General features: G+C 43.0%; 1 protein-coding gene across 3 annotated transcripts in view; it reads left to right on the top strand.

Moving 5' to 3' along the window:
- Positions 1-262: 262 nt before the first annotated feature.
- The window catches only part of LOC138245547 (F-box/LRR-repeat protein 3-like), a 99,718-nt gene continuing 93,980 nt past the window's right edge, over positions 263-6,000 (top strand). The window contains exons 1-2 of one of the 3 annotated variants that reach the window (XM_069199226.1): positions 263-561; positions 1,085-1,199. The gene's annotated coding sequence lies outside the window, so the exon portion shown is untranslated. The remainder of the gene's footprint in view (positions 562-1,084; positions 1,200-6,000) is intronic. The other 2 variants (XM_069199227.1, XM_069199228.1) reach the window with 2 other exon arrangements.

Here is a 6,000-nt window from a genome sequence, read left to right as displayed (position 1 = left end):
AGGTGACCCAAAGGTCTTTTTCCTGGCTAGAGAAAGCTTATAGAAATACACAACACCTCCAATTTTCAATCCTGCTCATATGCTGTCTTCCTCGCTAAAGCAGCGCTTCTCTCCGAGCAGAAGGTATTAATATAATCTTCGATTAACTGACTGCGAAGCCGAAATGTGCTAATTTTGCCTGATAGCCATTGGATAAAGCTGCACTACGTATTCGCCCAATTGTGTCACTGAAAAGGCCATGTGACCTCAGTGACAGGGCCTCAGTATTAGTGGGCGGTGGCTCCACACTTGCAGGCTCTCTTGAGGCGGCTCTGCTGTTTATAAAGCTTTTCCCGTGGATCTCAGCCAGGTCTGTACTGCCAAGGCACACTGACCTACTTTCGACAGGCTGAGAGAAGAAGAGGGAAAGGAGGGGCAGGACAACAGAGAGCGAGAGAAAGAAGGTACCCAGTGCATCTATTTGTAGATGGGCGTATCATAATAGAAGGCTCTCTTAGAAACCACCACAGCAACAGCCGCTACGGAATCTAATTGTAAACAGGAAAATACACCACGGCTTTGGTGAGTTGGTTATTACCTATGTAGAAACCGGAGAATTAGAGTAGCCTTTTTCAGGGCGACGCCCAAGAATCGTGTGGAGGGTAGGATATGTTGTATGGCTAGCATGCTAATGTTTGTGAGACCATCTTTGATCCACTGGGGAAAGAGAGAGGAGCATATTTAACAGTGGCGGCTTAGATGGAATTAGTAGGGAGAACCTCGGGGTTTAGGTCTTGACTGATACAGCCTTCCTCTAAGTCTAAGGCGATACGATTTGTGGACGAGTGTGACGCACACACAGATGTGAGAAGATTACCACGCCGAGAGCACGTCAGAGTGTCTGTGTGTCGGGACAGGCGGATTTACCGTCTGCATTGATGGAGGTGAACCAGCAGTTCAGGGAGGTGGGAGGCCGGTATGAAAAGTGATTTGTTTCTTGAGGTCAGACAGGCTAGTGATTTCCGTTAACGTGATTGGCCCCTGCCACAGGGGTGGCATTATGTGACTGTTTTTTTCTTCTTTTTTGTGGACGTGAAACCTGCAGGGCAAGAGCGAGCATTTGGAGGAATATCTGTAATTTCTGCGTAAAATAAACTCTACAGATTTAGCGCCTTTTATCTTGTCTGGAACCGAAACCGTCAATCGCCCACGAGTAACAGGTAAGACAGTCATTTTTTATACTAAAACATTGAAAAAAGTGCATTAAGAATATTTCTTAAAAGGAGTGTTGTTGTTATAACGTGGAGACGTTGTTGAGACCGCGTAAACCTGGAAAGAATGCGTCAACGTCGTGTCACGCCGTGACTTGCAGATATTAAATGGCTCGAGTCTTTGACTCATCTCGCCTGGCACGACGCTTCATTGTCGCAAGCACATCTCTGAGTATCAAAATGTGATGCTCAAAACGTGTTTAAATGCCAGTCTCAGGGTAGTCCCTGTAGTGCTCTGCTGTAAACATCTGGCAGCTATTTATTATCCCTTCTTACCTCTTGTAAGGGTTGCTCCAAACGGCTGGTTCTACATTTTTCAGTAAAGCAGGGAAGCTGCGATTCGAAACTATTGGCCAAGTGTCAGAAATGTTGCATTGGTGCTAACAGTACTGCAGACGATTTTTCTCTATTGTCCTCCTTCTACAATATGAAATTATGAAAATAAACGTTGCTCTAGCAAAATGAGAAAATTCATTGTGGAACCACTGTTTAATATACATCACATTTTCTTGCCCGTAAATCAATTTAAGAATGCCGTACAGATTTTAACAATCCGTCTTAGTTTAGCAACAAACATTATCTTGAAAAAAATGAGCAGCTTTTTGAAGCATTGTTGCTAAAAAAAGAAAAAGGATAGCTGTTTTTTCCCTTCAATATAGCTCCAACAATATAATTTCAGGAGCAGAAATTTCTTTTATCTCCATCTTATTATGTTAACATGGCAAATAAAACATAAAAACTATACACATGGAATGTTTACGTTTGAGGAGATACCGTTAGCTCCTTACCCAATATGCAAGCAGCAAAAATGGAGCTTATGCGTGCGCTGCTTTCTTCATTGCCTTTTCTTGCACCACGGCAGATAATATGCATGGTGGGCTTGGACCCCCTAGCTCTGCAGTCTGCAAATCCAAACCACTAGATAGCATCTCCCTTTTGCAAAAACAAATAAGAAATGTCTCACTCCTTCTGCTTCAGTGTCTCCAGGGCTTCCATAACTTGGGTCAGCACAAAAGGGCATTGCATTCTCACTTATTACAAATAGAAATTCGTTATTATTTTGTCAGTTCTATCTAGAAAGTAGCAGAAGCTGTTCTCAACATTCAAAAATTCTCATGTGCCATCGGGACCGATACGATTATTTTAGGAAAGTGATCCGATTCTGTGATGAAAACGCAACATTTCATGCGGATTAGTGGCAAAAAAATGAAATAATTGTTGAGAGCATGTAGTACTGTTTACTGAAAGGAAGAGGTGTTTTACTGAAGATAATGGTAAACTAACCAACCCCTTGAAGCCTGGTCTTTGTTTCCTCTCATTTTCACTGCCCCCCCTCTGTCCCCCTCGCTCCCTTTGTGCGTCCTGTCTGTCTTCTTCCTCTCTCTATCTCTCTTTAGCTTGTGTCCCATTCCACGCTTTTCTTTCTTTTGTGTAGTTCTCTTGCATTCTGTCTCTCTACCCCTCTACCTTTTCCCTTCACCTCTTTGTTTCTCTCTTTTTTCTCTCTCCTTTCCACATTATGCGCATATGTTTCTGCCTCTCACTTTCTCTTTCGTTATCTCCATGCCACTGTGTGCTCGCTCTTCTGTCTCTCTTTTTGTCTCTTCCTCTCCTCTCTACCTCTTTATCACTCTACCCCTTCATTCTCTATATTCCTCTTCCTCTTTCTCTCTGTCACACGCGTATTTATAATCTCTCTCTCTGTCATTTCATTAATTTTTTCTATTTTTTGTTACTTTCTTTGTATCCGTCTTTGTCGCTATATATGTCTTCCTGTTTCTCACTAACTCCCTCCTGTTTCGTTCTTTTTCCTACTCCCTCTCTCTATCTAAATCTTTTCTTCTATTTGAATCATCGCGCTATCTCAGTCTCCTTTGTTTAATTAGTTGCACATAGAAATATTCTAATATCTGCGCCTTCCCATGCTTTTCTTATGATCTGCTTTTTTTGCATGCCCACCCTGCTCAAGTGCACATGCATGAGAAGATTTTCTGCTGCCTCACTAAATTACATTTCAAATAATTACAGTTGAGTTGTGGGAAATGCATGGCTTAGGATCTGGGAGTAGCTCATATCACTGGGCTATCCTATGCTTGCAGTAGCATCAGCTCGCCTTTTTTGAAGAAAATGCTTCCAGCCTTTATTATCTTGGCCTCGCCGGAATATAAAGAGTTAAACCAATTGAAAAACAAAGCACCGGGTGGGTGGAGGGGGCATATTTTTGAGAGCTTTACATCATACCTTCACCACGAAATGTGGTACATGGGTGATGCAAACCTCTAACTCAGATTTTTGAAGCCACACAAAACCACTTTGGAGTAATTCAATGCAGCGCAAACGGCTGAGTTGCATTAACTTGCGCAGTGGAGGCATTCCATGGGCGTTGCATGGGTATTCCCACGCGACTCCCATGGTTTTTGATGCATTCTCAGATTTACCAAGTCTGGTAAATCTGGGAATGCACCAAAAATATATGCCTCCCCAGGAGAGGCTTAACAAGAAGAAATATATCTATTTCTCCTTGTGACTTCCTCTTTCTATGTGTGATGCATAATGCAACACACATTGATAGAGGAATATCTTTCTAAAGATTGTTTTTGTGCTGGAAGCTATCCCACCCTGCACAAAAACAATCCTGCATGCAACGCAGGCACCCTTGCACCATGGTGCAATGATACCTGCATTGGTTCTAGGGAGCCCATTGTGCACCAGTGAAGGGGGAAAACACAGGAATGTGCTGTATGCCTTAAATACGGCACATTCCTGCCCTTTCCCAGTGACGCAGTACAGCACAGCCAAGGTACTTGCTGCGCTCCACTGTGTGAATTGGCAAAAAATGTGTCCTTAAGTACTTAGGAGTGCTACCACACAGACAGTGGTCACCAACTTGCACTGGTCACACTGGAGAATTTATCACAACAAGGTGTTGTTCACTTTCTGGCAAAGCTCACAATGAGAACAGACTGTGGCACATGATGCAATGATACATATTGAGAAAAGCAAATACAATTAATTACCAAACAGAGCTTGAAAGGAAATCACTTGCTGCAGCTTTAGTATGGATTTGGAAAATAAATTATGAGATTGTTAGAGGGACACAAGCCCACACAAAGGAGATCAGATCAGATACAATGAGAACATAATGTTTATTATGATCCAACTCTATATCAGGCTCTTAAATATCAGTATGCAGGTGCAGCATGGAAAGGTCTCTTGTGAATCAGAAATGCCATGGTTGCACCTTTAAGATCTTTACCCTCTTGCCATTTTCAGACCAAGAACAGTGCTACTGATATCTCCACCTTCTTAACTAGAGGGTCTCTGAACAGCCTATGAGCTAAAGTCATTCTACTCCCTGCTATTAGCAATCATCCATAAAGTGCTTAATTTGACCTGTTGGTGTCTGGTGCTGGGCACTGGCACTTAAATATAAAAAACTGAACATATGCCAGTCCACCGCATGTTGGCGCTGTCTGTCTGATTTTCAGATAAGCACAACAGTTGTTTAGTAATTCAATATACATCAAAAATGCCTAATGCCTGCTATCTAAGCCATCCTCTTGGTTTAGGGTGGTCTGGACTAGTCTGAATTGTCACACTTGTAGAGTGTAATGGGCCCTGGTACTTATTTGTTCACAAATTAAGCACTGTTTACTGGTGCTGTGACTCTTCTCGCTCACTCAACTTTAGACAGAAGAATGAGAAGTGGAGGTAATGCTGTGTTTTCCTAGGTTAACTTAGCATGACTCATGATGAAGGGCAGCTATACAAGTGAGTAGATATGTGACCCACATATCCCTTGGGATTAGCGAGAAGGCAAGTGGGCCTGATGGGGCTAGGGAGGGAGTTTGCTTGTGTCCAGATAGTGCTAAACAGTGGTGTATGCCTAGCCCTGCCTATGGTGGGTTGGGTAATTGAAAAACCAGGCCTTCAGCTTCTTGAGAAGTTGAGGAAGAGAGGAGGAGGCTCTGATGTGGAGTTGGAGGCCATTCTATACATTAGGAGTGTTGTAAGAGAACATCCACCCTCCTGATCTGGTTCTGTGTATGCACTAGATGTTTGTGGGTATGATAACTGTGGAACAGAGGTGTCTTGGTGATTGGCGGAAGGAGATGCAACGATTAAGATAGGTGGTGCCCTAGTTGTTTAGTGACTTGAATGTGTGTGTGAAGAATTTGATATGAGTACGTCTGTGTAATCAGGAGCCAGTGGAGCTCCATAAGGTGTGGTGTGATGTGAGTTCTGTGTGGGAGATTGAGGATAGATCTGCCTGTTGAGTTCTGGATGGTTTGTAATATTCTAATTCGTTTTTGGTGATCCTGGCATAGAGGGTGTTCCTGTTGTCCAAATTGCTGGTGATTGTGGTGTAAGTGACAGTTTTTCTAGTGTTGCCTGGGAGCTATATGCGGATTTTCCTTAGCATCTTCGAGGTGTGGAAGCAGGATGCAGTGACAGCATTGTCTTGTGTGGTCATGTTGAGTTTGCTGTAGCTGACTGTTGTGAGCTTCCTGGCATGGATGGGTGCTGGGTGTGGGTCTGAGCTTGCCTAGCCACCAGTTAGAATCCCATGGTGAGATGTTCTTGTTCAAGATTGCCACTTCTGTCTTGTTGTGTTGAACATGAGATAGTTGGCTGTCATCCCTTTAGCGACTTTGGTCATGCAAGCAGTAATCTTGTATCTTGTGCTAGGGGTCTTGTCCAAAAGTAAGGCAAAATAATTAATGACATTCTCTAAATAAGATATAGTATT

This window comes from Pleurodeles waltl, chromosome 7, assembly GCF_031143425.1.
Source record: "Pleurodeles waltl isolate 20211129_DDA chromosome 7, aPleWal1.hap1.20221129, whole genome shotgun sequence".
NCBI lineage: Eukaryota > Metazoa > Chordata > Amphibia > Caudata > Salamandridae > Pleurodeles > Pleurodeles waltl.
This window is presented reverse-complemented; position numbering and strand designations above follow the sequence as displayed.